The sequence below is a fragment of the Castor canadensis genome, chromosome 12 (genome assembly GCF_047511655.1).
Source record: "Castor canadensis chromosome 12, mCasCan1.hap1v2, whole genome shotgun sequence".
Lineage (NCBI taxonomy): Eukaryota > Metazoa > Chordata > Mammalia > Rodentia > Castoridae > Castor > Castor canadensis.
This window is the reverse complement of record NC_133397.1, coordinates 58412696-58433243: the sequence shown is the minus strand read 5'-3', so window position 1 is coordinate 58433243 and position 20548 is coordinate 58412696.

Here is a 20548-nt window from a genome sequence, read left to right as displayed (position 1 = left end):
TACATAGCACATTTAATAAAATACCTACTTCTTTCTACAATTACCACTAGATCTTAGTGTCAGGTACTGTGCTGGACCCTGTACATACCTTCTTTCAGATTCTCATATTTTCCCCAACCAAGGAAATCAATACTTAGGGAAATTCAAGCAATTTGTCTGTGGCTATGCCATTTTTTAGTAGGGAGACTAGAAGATGAACACAGGTCTATCTGTTCCAAAACATACATCTGTTACTCAAATTCAACCGTGATATAGCAAAGTGGAAGAATGGAATGCTCTGTCTAATTAGTATTCTTGTTAATATAAAGTACAGATTTATCATCTGTATTTTATCAAAAATCAAAATATTACAATACAGAAGGTAAATGACAATGAAATAAACATTAATTCAGCATGGGGGGGAAAACAAACCAAGCAAGAGTAAAAGACTCTACTTCCACCATGTGGTACCAGTAATACATGAAGTAGCTTCACTTTTCTTTTTGGTAAAAAATGATATTGACATCTTTTTATTTATTTATTTACAATTTTAAGAATATGAATCTGTGTAACAGATACACACCAGGAGTGAGATTTAATTTTTGAGGATTGTGAAAGTGCTTCAAGGCTTTTTAGTGCGCATGGACACTGCTGTGATCATAAATTATGAGTCCTAAGTTGTGAGGAAATATTGGATCCCTGGCTAAAAGAAGACTAGCTAACACAAACTTTTTAATTTTGAATTTGTGAAACTATTGCCAGTAGCCAGAGTTCCCACTACATCAGGAAACTGCAAACTTTCTCTTAAAAGATGAATTAGTTATTATTTTGCATTTTTTCCCAGTGTTTTTTGCATTGCATGGTCTCTTATTGTGGTTACTTATTCTGAGAGTAGCTGTAAACCATATGTAGATGGGGAAGTATGCATATGATACAGTATAACTTTTATAAAAACATCTGGCAGCAAATATTTATAATTTTTCAACCTCTGTGCTAGATTAGATATCACCAAACTTTGTACACATTTGCTTATCTAGTGACTATATCACTAGACTTCAAATGTAATCATAATGGTTTATGATCACCTAAGACTCTTTTTCTCCTGCTCTACATCATAGATAATACCATTAAAGGAGAACAAATAGAGTAAGTGTACTTGCAAGTGATTTCCAGTGTTAAACAAAATACTTGGGAAAAATAAAAGATTTCTCAGAAATGCCTCTGGGAAATTAACTAGGACCACCAATTGAGCTGAAATATCTCCAAGGATTGAGTTGACACACAGCCAATGTTCATGACGGCTGCAGCCAATAATTATTTGTAAAAGTAACTACAATAAATTTAGAGAAAATTGTGATCTTTTTCCCCCCTCTTTAGTCATTTCAATAATAAAAAGGTCATCAAAACATTGACAAATGTTATAGCCGAGTCCATGGACATGATACTCAAATAATATAGTGCCTGAGTACCTCTGTCTAATTACCTAAGACCTATAATGACAGATAGTTTAGAAATATTGAGGTAGGTATTGATAAGGCCCATGGAAGATGTGAATATTCTTCAAATTTCTGACAAGCCAAGATAGTTACTGAATTCCTGGTGTAAATGGAGAGCTCCGGGCTTATTTTCATTGCTTGACTTTTCTTCTGGATTTAGATAACTTCAAGTCCATTCAGTGGGAGTTAAAACTGCAAGGCTGAGGGACATCTTCCTACCTCCTAAAAGAAAGAAATTTTGTCACTGACTCCCTCCTGAGTTTATTTATTTATTTGCAGTGCTGGAGATCAAACCCAGGACCTCACACATGATAGGCAAGTACTCTACCAAGTGAGCTATTTTAGTCTGGAGTTTAAAATAGTTAACACGTGACAAATACATGTCTTAGGCATTCAGACAATCTACAGAAAGGAGATGCTGGAATGAGGAGACCTCTGGAGTTCCTTCTTATAAACTTTGAAAATCTGGATGAGTCCTGTGAACTCACAGCCTCATTTTGTTTTCATTTTAAAAATTACTTCACTAATATGTAGGTCAAAAGTCACAATGGTGGATAAAGACATAATATATGGGGAAGCATTCTATAAAACAGATGAAACTATTATTGTTGAAGTTAAATGATTTTAAAAGTCAGCATATTACAAATATTTGGCAAAATAATTTTAATTGATTCGATAAAAAGACAGTTGACTGTCCTCCTTCCTCAAGGGAAAAAAAATTGAGTTACTGAATGTAAAACAATTAATAATGTAGCCATGTGTGAAGGTAATCACAATTTTGTACTCATAAGGATTCTAATGTATGGATTTTTCTCCACTACGGCTCCATTTGGACATCTTATGGAGAAATTTGTGATGACTTTCTTGACTATGTGGGCTCTTTGCCCTCTGACATCCTATCCAGAGGCTTTTCCTGGCTTCATTTTCAATTCTCTATTATAGTGACTACTTTGAAAAGTGTTTGCTCCCCAAGTAGTTAAATTGATGACTCTTTTTGTTAAACATTATTAGTGTCTGTTTTTGATAAGAGAAAAGCTAAGTTCATAGTCTCAGGTGGATGTAGCTTTGAGTAATTCCTTTATTTTGTTCTCTTAATTTTTAAAGAAATATAGTTATTAAATCACAATGTTCTACCCTAAAACTTCCTATTTAGTCAATACTAAATAAAGACTCTTTAGCAAACAAAATATCAAAATAATATACATATTATTATATATATTAAGAATCACATATTGTATGAATAGAAAATATTTGAATCAGGTGGTTTATTTTGACCTTAAAGAAAAGCATATCGCTGCTTAAATATAAATGCCTTCACAAACATTTTTCCTTCTGCAGTCTGTCACCAGACTACCCACAGATCTTTGATTCATCTCCCTGCTTAGGTTCAACTTTTCAGTAACTAAAAAGTTCATAAACACTGCAGTGTATTCTATAACAAACTACGATTCTTCCTTTTGTTATTTTTACATTAAAACAAGTTAATGTTTATGAAGTACTTGCTGTGTGCAATGTACGATATTAAGGACGTAACTTAATTTTAAAAATTCTTCTTTTAACAAGACTCTGGGGATTAGATATTATTATTATTAATTATTATCATTATTAATTTAAAGATGAAGAAATCAAAGCTTAAGGAATAAAATTAGTTAAGGAAGTTCAGCTGAAGATGGTACAGTTAGTGTCCAAACTAAGGTAGTCAGATATGAAATTTCAAATTCTAATCTATCTTTTACAATCTATCCTTTGAATTTGAGAATTTAGAAACTATCAAGTAGAATGATCTCTTGATATATGCATTATTATATATAGGGAGAGCACATACTTTTTATATATGTATTATGTAATGTATATTATATACAATATATTACTATTATATACTGCAACATATTATGTATGTGATATTTATATAATGTTTATGATGCTGTGGTTTCAACCTGGGGCCTTGCACATGTTAGACAGGCACTCTACCACTGAGCTACATCCTCAGCCCTGTGTGCAATAGTATATATAGGTATATATGTATCTATCATATATACTTATATGTGCATTATACTTCTGCATATACATATACATTTCATGAACCTAGAACTAAAATTCTCCAGCTCATTACAAACGCAGCATAGAATTTACATGGTCACTTACATGTTTCCTGTATTTCTACAAAAGAATCTGCAACAAAAGCCATTAAATAAGACGCAATTTGTAAGCCTTTCATTAAATAATGATTCTCAGCTGGATTTCTGAAAAGGGAATATTAATGCAACCATATGTAACTAGCATTGCAAGAAATTAGCTTTGCTGATTTAGTCTTGAATCAATCATTTTAAGCTATGCATTAGAGTCTTTGCTGATACATTTCTGTCTCAGACAACTTAACACAAATTGTGGGCTGAATACAGCCATATTCAGAGTATAATTTGTATGAAATACCAGTAGTATTTCAAGTTTCTTGGATTTGTGGGGAGTGATGAAATCCACATGCAGAAAGACAAAATGGTGCTATTCAAGGTCCAATGGCTAATTACAAATTTCCCACATGTATGCTCTTGGGCATGAGGTTAGGTGATAAGTCAAGTTTCAGATGCCAACGCAAAGCTAAATTTCTGGATGTGGGAGCTGGATTGAGTTATGGTGTGGGTGTGAATGTGGTGTGTTAAAATATCCAAAGCCCTCATTTTGTTGCCAAGGTTTGAAAATATTATGAGGCATTTTAAGCTTTCTTGGAAACTGTGTTACTGGACCAGTTTTACAACATTTTCTTCAAGATTGAAGCATTTAAGAATGCATTGTCAGTGCTTATTTTATTAGTCACAAGAAGCTATTTTTTAATAACAAAGATTAAGTAATCACCCAATGATAGTCAGGGTCTTAGCTAAGATAGATTATGAGAGGAAAGAAAGCTGAATTCTAAATAGAACTGGATTAGACATGTCTTCTGGGGGGGAAAGTCATCACAGAAGCTGTGCCGGGACATGAGGGATTGTGACTACTCCAGATTCTAAAAGGTCTACATCAAACAGAACTCTGTAGAATTTATACCATTTGATCATTATTTCTCTCTTAATTTCCTTTTATTTTTCTGTAAGAGTTCCCCTTTACTTTGAGTAATTGTTAATTTTTTTCTGAAGAATAGATTTGGTTTATTGCTACTTCATGGTGTGGTTTAAGTTGTTTTTCTATTTCCTGATTGTATTGATTCAAATTTGTAGTCACTTATACTCCGTAAGTGGTGCTTTTTCCTTCCTATTGCATGGTAACAATAAGTATATGATATCAGGTTGATCCCTGAGTGACTTCCCAGGCAATGCTAGTCTCATCCTTTTTTTTTTAATAAAATTATTCACTGGCCTTTCATCTAATCATTTTGGCAGCAGTGCATGAAAGCTGTGTCATCCTATTTGATTAGGATATAGTAAACTATTTCTGAATGAATGATACCTACTCCAGCTAAAGGTAAGAGGTGAGGTGGGTCAAAATTCCTGAAAAATAGCCAAGGGAACTCAGCAGTACAGAACAACTGACCAAACAATTCAAATGGGGAAGCATTTTGGACACTTTGAACATTTTCATATATATTTTATAAGCATATTTGCCATTGTTAAACAATAAGGAAATCTCCAGCCTGATAGGGTTGCCAATGCCGCAGCACAAAGTAACTCGATCAATGTGATCTGTCAAGGACAGAAAGGACTTACCTTTCTGACCCTTGGTATATTTTCTAGTGGGAGCCATGTAATTTTGGTCTCATTAAAACCTCAAGTAAAACTACAAGGGAGGTAATGAAGTGACTGTTTTATCTTTAAAAATGAATATTGTACATACAATTCTTCCAATGAAAACACTTGTCAAAACCAAATTGTAAAGGCCAAATTTTCTTACTGTTCCTCAGTATATTTATCCCATAATAACAGTCACCAATACAGGTGGTTTGAATGTTTTCAAAAATAAACAACTACTGTCAAAAATAAAACAAAGCAAAACAGGTTTAGGGTCTGTTTTTTATCTCTCTGTCTTCCTCAATTGGGATTCTTCATTTTTACCATAGAAAACTCAAAATGACCTGAGTCACTATCCCAAGTCTTGTTTATAATTAATGATGCTCTGGAAGCCTAGCAGACAGGTTAATTCATTATTTCAAGTAGACTCTTAAAGGCATCATACCTTAACTCTCTTCTGAGATGCCAATGGAGAAAGGCTTCGACACGGCAAAGACTTACGCATTTTTGTTAGTCTGAATGATGCTTGAGGACATTTCTTATTCATCTTTATCTCCACATGTTATTTAGCTCATTGCCTTGCCCACAGTAATTAATCAGATAACATCTGACTTCATTAAATAAATGTTTGATTAAGCCTAGATTCAAGTCCACGAAACTTTCTCTTTCTCAAGAAATGTAGAAATAGTGTCAGTATTTCCTAATTTCTGCTTACCCAACCTACCTCTCTCTCTCTTTCCTATTTTATGTCTAACAGACTATATTTTTATTAATATTTTTCTGTTTTCCCCCAGTAGAATGTAAAGAGCTTCCTCCCTCCCTGTTTTGTTCCCTACTGTCCCCATTCCTCGGGCTTAGAATAGTACCTGGCACAGGATGAATATCTAACAAGGCTTTAAGGAACAAATGAATATTCAGAAATTTATATGAAAAGTTCTAATAACATACTCCCTGCCTCCAAGTAAGGTACCCATAGGCTATGGCCTTTCTGCTCCTTACTCCTTGTCAGGGACAGATACAACCCCTTCCTCTATTCTCCAGATTGTTCTGAGTCACATGGGATTCCCATGGTTAGGCAGCTTTGCTGAAGAATTGAGATCATGGAAGTCACAAAACAGAGCTCTGCGGCCAGTTCTGCTGGCATACAGTCTATGGGCTGTGCTCTATCACAGGTGAACCCTCTCTGGCCATTTCTTTCCTTAAACCTACTTGTCCAGTGGCATTCCTGGGGCCCATATCCTCAGCCATGACATCATCTCCTCTCCCTGATTCACCCCTTTTCTCTCTACATACATAGGTCCTCCCCAAGATGAGGCTGTAAAATAAATAACATTAAAGGATTGTTATAATTTGGAGATAATTTTCCTTAGTTATTAGAATAACATCTCTGTCTATAAGAAATACTTTTATTTTACGTGGCTGGATACTTCCCATAGCTGATGGCTCTCTTTCTCAACCATGCCTAAGTCTTGCCTTTGGAAACTCAAAGGCTCCATAAAAGAGTTTTCTCAAATGAAGTCATTCCCCATTTGATATATTCTCAGGCTACTTCTAGAGTGTGACATGGCATGCCTATTTTACCTTGGGTTCCTTTTGAAGAATAAACCTCAGACTTTTTTTGGAAGTGGTTCCAGGGAACAAGAGAAGTAAGTGGGAAAGTAATGTATTCAAAGGTATATTAATGAGAAGGCTACCCAGGTGAGTAATGAGCTCAGTCTCACTGGTACTTTCTGAGGAGTTGTCAGACATGTTCTAGAATTATCCCAAAGAAAAAGGAAAGCATTTATTTACCTTCTAGCTTCTAATGGTGGAGAAATGAACTCACTATACTTGTAGGTGCTGTCTGTGTGAGCATCAGACCATGTCAATGGATCTCCTTATGCCATATGGACTACATTACAAGTCATCCCTGTACAAGACTGGCCACTACCACTGTGGCTGGCATAAAGGTGGACTGAAAGTACTAAAGGTAGTGTCTCAAGTTGTTAATATGAAATCTAACACTGAACATGGACTCAGAAATCATGGATTTGCACTCCAACTCTGTATTGTTACTGGTTATCTGATCTTGGACACATAAAATCTGTTTATTGCTCTGAGCCTATGTCTTTAAAAATAAAGAATGCCCCCCCATAAATAAATTAATAAAACTAATAATACAATTTAAAACTTGGGTTACAGTAGAGTAAATTTGTGTATTTTAAATAAAATACAAAATAAATAAGAAACAACTACAATAAATAGCATCAGAGGTTTGCTGATGTTTGGTGATAAGACACAAAAATAATGGAATTGAGTCCTCAGTAGGTGCCTCTAATAAAGTAGCTACTATTATAATATGTAAATTTAACTTTAAAATGTTGGCCATTGAGTGACTACTTAAATTAAACTCAAGAAATAATAAACTATTTTTTCCAGCACTTGACTAACAGTGCAGTACAGGAGGCAGTAGGAGACTGCCGACGCTTATATTTTTCTTTAGTCTGGAAAGTTATGTGAGGTGATATAGGTTCTCTATTACATGAGAAAGGAAGGTCTTAAAACCATGGGGGCAGCCATATGACAATCATGGAAGCATTCCTGAGCATCCAAGGTGTGCCATAATCCCAGGAAATGCTGGTGCTACAACAGCATGCTTTGGGTTGTAAAGGAAGGAAAAATTGAGTACTGATGTGATAATGATCCTTCCTTAAGGAAAAAATCTATCCAGTAAAACCAATCAACACCCAAGGCTCGAGACTTTTCTATTTTAGAACGACATGGTTGTCAACATTCTCTCACAGATATTTAAGAAAATTTTAGCAGTGGAGGCAAGGGATCGAACTAAAATTTCAAACTGATTTTTTTTTATGTTATGGAATCTTTATTAAGGGTTTTGATCATGTATATAACTTACCTTGGGGTCCTCACATTTGGTTTTGACCCCAGAACTGAAGATTCATTTATTAAGCTCTCCTTAGAATTTCTGAGACAATTCTTAGGGGACATAGAAAAAAGATTGCTAAAATTATCCAATGGCAGTCTGAATTTTAAAAGATAGGTGATCCTCCCAGGAAGTAACAGAGGCACTAAAACTTTGTCAGAGTTTGTCTAAGTCCATCAATATATGCCCAGATATGTCCCATTTCCTGTGTAGGGAACAGAAAATGTTTCTCTCTCTTTCTCCTCTCCTCCCCCCTTGTCTGTGTTTTAACCTGTTATACTAAAATAAATCCTTGCTAAAACTTCAAAAAAAAAAAAAAAAAAGATATGCCCAGACAAACCCAGAGTTGTTTCTCAAAGTGTTATCACAAGAGCTGCCAGGCTAAGGTGAGGGATGTCCACCAAATCCTGCACTCAGTTTTCTCTTGTCAGAAATTCACAGAAATGGGAAAATGAAAAAAGGTACCATGTGTACTGTAAGAATTATTATGTATTAGAAATACAAGAAATTGTTTTTGTTTCAGTAACTTAAAATACTACCAATTCAAGACTCCCATAGCCTATGAATATAAAACAAAAAAAAAAAACAAAAGAATTGGTTTTTGTAAACATATTTTGGCTTGTCTGAAATTACATCCTTTACAAAATAGGACAGTTGACATTGATCTTAATGACTGGTCACAACAAGATGCCAGTGGTTATTTCAGTCAGTAGGTAAAAACACTGTGGTAAAGCCTGGCTCTTTAGTTGATTCTGGAACCAATTGAGTTATTTAGGATTTGCCTGGGCTAGTTTATGTCATTTCTGTAATTCTTTATTATTTCTTTATTTATGAAAGTCTGTGTTGAATGAGAAGATATACATTAGCGCTAAGTACTTATAAAATATATATAAGTTTTCAAGGTCCTTTTATATTTGTTAATCTCATGCTGACATGTCTTGATATTTCAATTTGCAGTGCTTGTGTGCATCTGCATATATGTAGCACATGAGAATGTGTGTACATTTCAGTTGAACATATGAATAGGAAAATTCCAGGACGTCATCTAGCCTATAAGATGTTATTTCAGTGGAATCTGGAAAACTCGTTTTCTGTCTCCAATGCTCTTCTTCAACCATAAATGCTTGAAATGATATTTATAGTGATTCACTGCTTTGGCTCAAGTGTTAGTTCTTTGCAATTCCCCCAAGAGAAGTGATATCTACAGTCACATCAGACATTGAGTATCTATGAGCCACTTTGTCAGAAATGTTTAGTTTGAAGGAGGTGAGTACATGGTGAAGGTACTGGGTACCCAAAGAGCAAGGTTAGAGTTACCATTGAAGGATGGATGTTGGTAAATGGCATAGAGAAGAGGGATTGGAAGCATGTAGGACACACTGTGCCCATTGTGGCCTTTCTACATGGCTCTAAAGTTCTGTAAGTTTCACTCTATGAAATTGATGAAGCTTTTATTTTTACTTTCTCCAACAGGTATTCCTCTCATGGTGATAGAAGAGGAAGGGGAGATAAATCTCTCTCTTGAAAGGATGACGATTGTGTTAGTCAGCTTCTTGTTTCTATAACAAAATATGTGGGACAATTAACTTAGAAAAGATTTATTTATCTAATGATTCTGAAGGATCCAGCTCAAATCTGAGCATCCCTACTGCCTTGGGCCTTGGGTGAGGGCAGTACATCATGGTGGGAGCATATGGCAGAACAAGCTGCTCCCATAATAATCAGGAAACAAAGAATGACTGGACTGGTTGGAGTTCCAAAATTCACTTCAAAGACACACCCCCAATAACTTAAGGACCTTTTACTAGATCTCACCTCTTAAAGTCCATAGCACCTCCCAATACCACCATCCTGAAGACCATACCATTAATACATGGACCTTTTTGGGACACTTATCCAAACCATAGCATTGATATAGAAAAGTCTTCATGCCTTGTATTAGATGGGAAATAAAAAACAGCCCTTCTGGTTCCCAGGGACTATGGAGAGAAAGGTTAGAGATAGGGATTGATATTCTGAATTTCCTAAAAAAGGTCAAGGAAGAGCGTCAGGCAAGGCATAGGTTAGTTTCCCAGTACAAGAGACTGACTATCCTTAGAACTTTAGCCTGACACATGTAGCTAGCCAGCAAGCACCCAACTACCAAATGTGATCATGAAAGCAGATAGTCATGTAAGAGCCAGAGAGACATCCACCACAGGGTCTACATTAGGAAGAGATTTGATGGGAGAAGAAATGGCTCTCATAGGAATTGAACTGTTCAAATTAGGAGAAATAGAATAGAGGTAATAGGAATTTTTGCTCAGTTATAGAAAATAATGATGTTAGAATTTTCCAGGACCCCTGAGTGTTGTCTGGGTAAATTTGTGGTAGCAACAACCATTTTTAGAGGAAACATACACTTTTGGGGATCTTGTCTATGTGCCACTGTCTGTGTGCTCTATTGGAGAATTCTTCTATACCCTTGTTTTGGGAGAAAATTCTAATGCTTTGAGTCTTTCTCAATAGATAGAAATAGTGAGTCAAATTTATGTCCACTCTTTTCTCCCCTTAAAAGGGTTTGTAATTTTATGAAATTAGATGAGAAGCTCCTGCTCATGATTAGTATGTGGTTCTTTGCTGGCTTTTCCATTAGCAAACCCAAATTTCAAATTTTTATTAAAGGTAATTAATATCTGTCAAGAATATACTGTCAGGAGCTTGGGAAACTTCCAGTTCTTTGGGGATTTTAACTTTGATGACTATGCAATAATCACCGATAGGCCTATAATGCAGAGTTTTGGAGTCAAACATGGTGGATTCTAGGAAAAAGCAAGATGGTAGCAATCTGCTGACTAGGCTCATTGATGGAGGACTCAGGCTTTCTCTTTAATGGCTGTGACTTGGGTATATGGTAGTGGGTGGTAATAAAAGTTATTTGAGATGTCACATTATACAAAATAATAATGACTTTTTAAAAGTGTGAATTGAAATGAAAAGACTGCAACTCTGAGGTTTCAAGACAAGCTAGGTAATATAAATAATCAAAATATCATTTGGCTTCAGTTTGAGTCCTAATTCTAAACAGCTTACACATTTTCAAGTCAGAGTTACAGGAAAAACATTGATAGCTAAATAAACAGGGTGAGTACATGATTAATGTTTTAAAATAGTAAACACTTCACATTTGTAACATTCCTTTAACAGATTAGTCTGGGAAACCTTGTTTTCATTCCTGCTTTGCAATCTGTGCTTTGTTTATTTATTCTTTTATGCTGAATTCCTTGCTTTTAATTTACCTTTACTCTTAATTTACTCTAGGGGGCAAAGTGAAAATGTCTAAAATAAGTGAAAAATCTAAAACAATTAGAAAATTTAAGACTGAGCAATAATCAACTTTAAGAACATAACCTCTTTTTTGGCAGGGTGAATTTGTGGGCAATAAAAAGATATTACTAGCTATTTTCTTTAGACTTTTAAGCACTCCTAAAGCTGTGCTTTATATCTAACAAAAAATAAAATCATCCAGGAAAATTTAAGGGCTAAGAAAAGGTGAGGTACATTTTGCTTGTTATCTTGGTAATTCATGGAGAATGAGGGACTCTGAGCAGGGATTTCCCCTCATAGACTCCCACAGTCTTGGTCAAGATGTGCATATGTTGTATGACAGTATGGGTGTAGAACAAAATTTGACTGTAGATGCATTAGGAAAAATAATTAAGAAAGATATATATGATTCCTATGGGTTTTAAAGATCAACAATGGGTTGATCTAGAAACCATGAATAAAATGTTTGAACCATGTTAGATCTCAGGTCTGCTCTGACTGCTGTTTAATTTACCTTTTTGCTTTGAATATCTAAAAAGTCAGAGGAAAAACATGCAAATGCTTGGCACATGCACACATTTAAAACAATGTTAGCTGTGATATGCTATGGGAGAAGAGTAGGGATACATGTTCTTGAGAATTCATTGGATAAGATGCACAAACTGGACCTTCAAAATAGTATCTTTGGGTAGAAATTTGGATCTCTTTTGTTAGCTGATAGAGTGCTAGATAACTCTGTCACATGGGGGAATTGCCCAATGTGAGGATGGTTCAGGCACACACATTCTGTGTGAATCTCTGGTGTCTGGTTCTTCCTCTGCTCATCATATGTTTTCCTGGAACAATACCTGTGTACTTTTGTGTTGTCCATCTTCCACCATGATCAAAGCTTATTTGGGGTGATAATTTAGCAAATGTTTGTTCATGATCCAACATTTCATTATTTTGCTATTCAGTATAAAGTCAATTTCAGTTCTAAAGAACCAATAGCCTGTAGAATAGCAGGATTACCTTGGCCAGAGTCAGAGCTATGCTGAGTTTCTAGCAAGTGCAGTACCTATAAAGACATTTGGGTAACAGGCTACTTCTCAGTGGAGAGTACTTGTGATGCATCTGGAATGCTAAGTATATGGGAAATTATCAAGAAGATAAGTGGTCTGGTTGCACTATGTGTTTGTATCTAATGTCACAGTATTCAGTCCTTTATGGTTGTGATTGTTCCTTCATGCTGCCATATTTAAAGAAATCTAGAGTTTGGCATAAAGCAAAAAACATGATGCTGATTAAAAAATTCTCCCACTCATCTTCTGAAGGAGATTATGTTCTATACTGTGTTTGAATAACTTGTAAAGCATGTGTTGTGCATAAATACTTAAAATACAGCTTTCCAATAAAGTAGGTGTTTCACAGAGTTGCTCTGAGAATCATACTGTACTCTCCCTCTCTCTTATGAACAATTGTTGAGAGCCCATTTTAGGATAGTGTTCTGGTGACTATAGGCATGAATAATTCCTTGAGCAATTTACAGTCTAGGGTGAATGCAGTCATGTAAAGACCAAGTTATAAAGAGCAAGACAGAATTGAATGAAATAAGTCATCCCTGAAGCAAACCAGAAGCTGGAGTAGAACTAATCTAGGGCAAATTCCAGGAAAGTACATTTTTGAAGGATAAATAAGATTTCTATGTACATTTGAGAAAAAGAATTGATATTTAAATCAAGTTAGGGAAATAATGCAGGGTTGAAATATAGTGAGAGGAGAGGGGGGTAGTTAAAGACAAACTTGAAATGTGGTTTTTGGATCAGATTGTTGGGGACATGAGATATATTCATTTAATGAACATTTTCCTAGTGTTTATGATGCTCCAGGTACTATATTCTAAGTGCTGTTTTCAATCATCACAATTTCAAGAACTGTAGGTGATAATATTGTCTATATTCTGTAAATGAGCAACCCAACCTATGGAGAAGTTAACCAAATATCTGGAACTACATAGCCAGCAAGTCCCAGAACTGGCTGACTTCATAGCTAAGCTCTTCATCTCCATTGTCATGCTTGACTTGGCCCAATATGAGCCTTAGGACTTAGTGCTGTGTTCTTTATACTATTATGAGCATTGGATGGCTTTTGAAGAGGCTAATGATTGAATAAGGGTGATAGGAAGATCATTCTAGCAACACAATGATGACTATATTAGAAAATATAAACACTGAGAGAGAATTAGCAGAAGAGGAGATTTTTATTTTAAGAATTTGTATTTAGTTAGTTTTTTTATTATTATTGTTGTGCTGGGTGGGGGGTACATTGGAGTACTTACAAAGGTTCTTACAATGTATCAAATATGTTATTCACTCCATCCGCTGCTCTCTTTCATCTCCCCTAGAAGAGGACTTTTAATTTGTTGATTCCTGTTATATTCAAGGCAGCATGCTGCGGGGTTTTTTTGGTACATATGCTGGATTTCCTTAGTTTTTACCTAGGGTAAAAAGAAGTCACATTAATGAGAATAACTCCCATTGGTTGACTCTTATCCCTAACAGCTCTTTTTAGGACCTTTGTGCCTTGCCCTCCCGTATTGTTCATCATCAAGTACTTCAGCGATCACTAGGGAGGCATTTGACATGTGTTTTGGAACCAGTCTAGCAGGCCAGTACTGTGCAATAGAACAGTATATAATGGAGGATCTGTTAATGAGACTGGGGAGCTGAATTTTTAACTTCAATGAATTTTGTTTTAAAGAGCCTCATGGGGCTAGTGGTGCTGTATTGGACAGTCCAGTACAAGTTGCTGTTTCTTGGGCACTTCAGCTGGTTACAAGTTCTCCCATGCAGTGTTATGAGTGGAATACTCTTTCTTTGAGCAAGGCACCAACTATGACTGTGTCTGCTGCCAACTTTCTCCAGTACTTACCACTTCTACTAGGAATGGTGACTACTTCTGAGATCTCCTGCAAGTGCCATTCTGGAACTGAGGAAGATAGAGCTCTAAATGGTGTAAGCTGTGTCCCAGTATGAGGTAGAATTTTGAGAAAAGCAACGATTTCAAATTTTACTTTTAATTGTATAATTCTCATACAAGTTCACAGGATGACAAATTTAAGCATGACTCCTTTCAACCAACTTAGGACTTGTTTTAAACTTTGTCTTGTCTGGCTCCCACTTCTTTGGGGATGATTTTCTTTCACAGAGCTTTATAGTGTAAGACACTGAAATTCAGGCAAATTAAAATCTTTGACAAATCAAAACACCAGTTTAGGAACAGATTAGGTAAACACAAGCTACCACATTTAACCCTCACAGCAAAAACACCACCTCCATAGGCAGATGAAGAAACTGAAATACAATGAGTTTAAATTGCACAAAGTTGGGCTGAAGGTGTGGTTAAAGCAGTAGAGTGGCTGCCTAGGAAGTGTGAAGCCCTGAGTTCAAATCCCAATTCCACTAAATTGCACAAGGTTTCTCAGCTTACAGATGGTTAAAACATAATTCAAATTGAGGTTTGAGTTTCTCAAGTCCACTCTCTTTCCATTTAAAACTAACTGACCATTAAAAACCTATTGTCAAAAAGGGAACTTATAATTACATGACAGACTTATGTGTACAAAATATTGGTTTAAAATTTAGGTACATTAGAAGTGAAAAAGAAAAGAATGCATATTTTAAAATAACTAGCAAATTTTAAACAGTAGGTTGGTGTATAATTCCAAGTGATCCTATTCATATTAATTGCTGTTTGAATTTGGATTTTGTGCTTCAAAAATCAGTTTGGAATATTGATTTTTTTGACATGTTATAGTCAAAGTGCTGAGACAGATATCAAAAACATGGTAGGTCACCTTTGGAATGACCACAACTAAGTTATTCCTTAGAACTAGCTAGTTGCCACCAGGGAATTATTTATAGAGTCCTGATTACACATGTTGCTTATGCAACATACAGGTAACTTAAGATGCTAAATCTTTTGGAATGGCTATGATATTATTACAGAAATTTTCATAGGGTCAGCATTGTGTCTACAATTAAATCAGGAACATACTGCTTTTGTAAGACAATGACTAGGACTGGAAGTTCATAAACAGCAAAATCAAAATACCACCCCCTCCTCCCAGCAGGGGCCCAATGTCTCAAACATTTCCAAAAAGTGCCTAATATTTTGCAGATCTTTGCTTTAACTATAAATATGCTTTCTCCCTGGAGTTATGAAATATTGCAGGATCACATAGCTAGTATTTCTTACTTTTAATATAGGACATAGGGTTGAAATTCCTTTGCTGGAATTTCTCTCTCTCTCATCAAAAATCCTCTTATTCTCTAACCAAGCAAGCTTTAGGGATTTCATGTAATAATGATATTGCAAAGTTTGAATTTCAACTGGTAAGATATAGTTCATAAAGGGCAGAGAATTTGTTGTATTCATTGCACCAGGGTATGCTTACAACTGATCAACTGATCATATCACCTATTACCTTGTTCTCCTTATGTTTTCACAACATATTTCAGAAAAACTAGGATCTATGCAGCAAATATATTTTCTGTACTTTTGGTAAGTAATGACTTTTAGATGCTTTGAAAAACAGTGGAACATCCCATACACGATTTCTCACCATGTGTTTAGTACCTTAGATAGACACATTTTAAATGAACAGCTATGTAGCATTGCACCATTATCTATCTTGGGCACTGCAATGCTAAGTGGCCAAAGTAAAAACTTTACGTCTAATCAAATCTTATTTAATAAATTATTTTGCCTGTGGCCACCTCTGTAGTATAAAAGCCTTTTATTTGACCTAAAGGAAAAAGAACCTCTTAATATCATCTCTGGCATATTTACTTCTCCCTTAGAAGTCTGGCAGGGCTGTGGCTTCTTCCCTGGCATACAAAGTCTAAGAGAGAATTTATATGAATCAAGCTACTATTCCACCAGCCTTGATGTCCTCCCAGGTGAGTACCTGGGCTTCACGCTCGTACTTCTAAAGCAAGCAAACTTTAAGCTAATTATGTGCTAGCGTATTCTCCCTTGTTGAATTTTGGCAGGTTGCTTCTGTAAATTATGAAAAATAAATGTGAAATATGCAGATGTCTTTTGTTTGAAGCAGATGTTTGGTCCGTCTTGCCAGAATCCAATCAGATATTCCCCTGGGAGCCTTCCCTCCACATTATCTCAGAGCAGCTCACAAATATGAAGGGGTGATCAGAATAGCACTTCTCAGACCTTTAAGGAAGATTTCATACTTAGAGGTCTTTGTTAGAAAGAATTAAAAATAGAACGATCCCAATCCACAGGAATCGGATTTTCTGTAGTAAGAAACACTACATGTAGAGGTGTCTCTTCTGGTGGTGGTTGATGGAAGCAGGAAAGTGTTGGTTCAATGGTGCCATGGAGTAGGGACTGCCTTTCTCCTACTATCTTGGTTAGGGTCAATAATACTGTTTTGGTGATGAAATCTCTCTATTTGCTGATTTGGTGACTTTGTCTTAAGGGGTTCAAATTTTATCTATAAAAAATGAGCAAAGAAGACTTACTAAGAGTAAAATGTTTTCATATGTATTATATGCATGTATATATTACACTTTAAAACAAATAACTCTGTAGGCAGTATTAGTAAAGGTTTTGCATTATCATAGTTGTCAATCAACTTTTGCTCTCAAGCAAAGTTGTAAGCAAAAGTTATTCTCAAAGAAGTTGGTAAGCAAAAATAGAAACCAGTTGTAGGATCCCATAGGCTCCAATGGAAGAAAAACTATGGATCTGGCCAATGTCGAGATTATCAAGGTGGGTGTCTTAAATGACCAGTTTAACTCCAAGGATGGAAATGGCCACTATTTCCAGGCTCTGCTGACCACTAGCAAGTGACTCTGGGCAGTTATTTAATTACTTCTACCCTTAGATTCTCATGATAATAATACTTACCACAGAGAATTTGTTTCATAGTGGGGTTTTTTTGTTTTTATTTTCCTTTTTTTTGTTGTGTTGGGTGGGGGTACATTGTGGCATTTACAAAAATTCTTAAAATGTGTCAAATATGTCATACTTGAATTCACCCCCTCCACTGCTCTACCACAGAGAATTTGTTTGGTAAGACACATGGTGTCTGTGCCAAACATATTGTTGATCAAAAGCTCAACTATTGATAGCTCATTCTGTAATTTTCCTACTCACTTTTATCACCTCCTACTGAAAATTTATTTTATATATTAATTCATTTATGTTTATCCAATACCCATCTTTTGTATGGCAAAAAAACATTTCCCTGCTTCTATTTATAGCAGAAATGAGAAATCACTCTTTGGACATCTCCCACTTCATTTTAGATATCATTTATGGTGTTAACCAATATTTGCAATGTCCCTTTAGTTTACTCTTTTGAAGGAAGTTTTAAATTTCTTTAGCGTTCTTTCTTCAGTTCCTTCTCCAACACTATTTCTTTCTTCTGTGTCCATTTCAACTTCAAATACTTATTTGTTGCAAGGTTTCATAGTATTTCAGGGTATGATTGACATGAACATAATGAGAGACGTCAAGTCACCTAAGAGAAAGGAGCACAAGAAGAGAATGGGATAAAAATAAAAGAAGGAAAAGATAAAGTCTGTACCCTCAGGACTAATATGAAATTAATGACTTATAGTGTTAAAATAACATTTTCACATAATTCATCCAGCACCCACATCCATAAAATGTATGGTTAATAGTGATTGTCTTATATACTATTGTTTGAGGGTTTAAACAAAATGACATGCAAGAATTATACAAACCCAGGGGAAGTGTTCAATTATTAGGTGATATATTGCTAACTTTGTGAAATACATACGTAGTTTTTCTCAATTTTTTTTTATGTAAAAGAAACTGAGTCTCTGGCAAATTGAACAATGCATATAAGCTCATATACATAGAAAAACCAAAAGAGGTTAACTGTGAGCCTAGGTCTTCTGACTATAGATTAAAAGTTTTTCCCTACTATACTTCTCCAACTCTCAAATGATTTATGAATAATGGAGAAGCTACATAATAAGAACATATTAATAAAATATAGACTTAATACATAAGCATTTGAGAAATACAAAGATGAGTGCAGTTAATCAGGAAAGTTATGTGGGAGAAGCTATAAGTTTTGAAGGAGATAGAACTGCATTTATCTATGTATTGTACATATTATATGTATTACAATCTTCCTAATTTTTCTCCTCAATTCTGGCTTTCATACAAATTTAAGTTTACAATTCAAAGTTATTTTTCCAACTTTGAAGGTATTTGCCTTCTCTATTTTCCCATGAGCACTGGTTCTCATGTTCTGAGGGGTGTACCTCTGGCCAAAAGTCAGCCCCACATGAATCAGAGGTGAGAAAATAGCAGACAGTAGATGCTTATATCACTCATCATTTAGAGTATTCCATACAGTGGTCCAGAGCTGAAAGATATTATAAACCATGACTAACCCCTTGAGAAATTCAAATTTCAATTTCTTGACTTGTTATTGCAATTTTTCTTAGAAAAAAATAAGAAAGTTCTAAAATAGATGTATATTATCAATAACAATAATAATATAATAACTCTTTATGAATCTACATCCAGAGCTAAAGGGAATATATTTTAAAGACATGATGAATGCATTTATCTTGCTTTAACTGCCTCATCAAAGAATATTATTTTTTAAAAAGAAGCCTCATAAAGATGTATGAATATATAGACCTATGATTATTCAAAAATATTGTACAAATCAAAATAAATTTGCCAGAGCAATTTAAAATAATTAACCTTTGACAAACCTCCCTCTCTGGTAATGGAATAGTAACTATATGAATAAAAGATAAGTCATGACATTCAATGAATTACAATATTCATCCCATAAATTACTTGATATAATAGCTCTATGGTCTACATTTTTATAACACTAAAATGTCCCAAACACTAAAGAACACATTCTTTTTCAGTGTGTGGTTTGCAGGTAGGTTGGGTGATTTCTTTTACTTTCTTCAGATATCCTTCAATTAAAGTCTTTAGTATTATCTGCCTCCCAAAATATACTTTCTGTCAGCCTGTCACCATTTCTGGACCACACAACCCTGGTGGCCTTGAGGCTGCACTCACTGTCCCAGTAGCTCATGAAAATAAGTGAGTGCTAACTGACTTGCATGCTGAGTGGGGTGGTTATGGGGTGGCATTGCCATGTGACTATCACATTTGAGAATCCAGTAGCCCAATCACTTGCATAGACTATGTGCTCTTTGGACAAGTTGCTGCTCTCTCCGTGCCTCTGTATTCACTTCCCTGAGGCAGAGAGTGGCAGTAATCTGCTTTCCCAAGATAAGTGGAGCCATCTTTGACCTCATAAATATGACTAGAGACCACAGAGCAAAAGACTGGTGCTTCATAAAGGTAGCTAAGAAGTATCATTGACATAGACAAGCCTCAGGATGGCAGAATGGATGCAACATACCCAGAGACTTTTTTGCCCAAGATTCATTGCAATTTTAAACAAAGAATGAAAATCTATAACATGAGGATATCTCCTGAAAAACAGATGCATCCCTGGTTGCCCATTTTGTCCATTAAATAGAAGATTTGCTAATCATCTAGGAGTGACCAATTGTTTTCCTTCAACTCTTCCAAGACATTTGGTAGAGTCATTTGAACAAAATGGACCATGAAAGCAGCACCAGTTTTCAGTTCAATGTGTATAACCTCCTCAGCGTTTTTCTAATGCAGTTCCACCACAGCTGAATGTGTGTATACTGATACATCATTTAGCATTTCATTATCCTTGATCTCTTTATCATGATTTGGATTCAATTCTACCACAATAAAAACAGAAACATTTATTGAGCACTTGCTATGTGTCAGATATTGGTCCAAGACCTACAAATACATTTATCTACAACTCATAAGTTAAGTTCTAATTTTATTTCCACTGTGTATAAGAAAATTAAAGTAGAGAGTCTCTATGATTTGCCTGGTGTAACATTGCTCTTTTAACTAATGTGTTGTGCTTCTCCAGACAAACCATGAAGTCTGGATGTCCAAATTCAGATCCTTTACAGAAAGGATTATCTTGGTTCCCTAAGGTCAGTGTCAGCATACCAACATTTCATCTGTCCTGTGATAGCAGTCACAACTACAGAGCTGGGCTC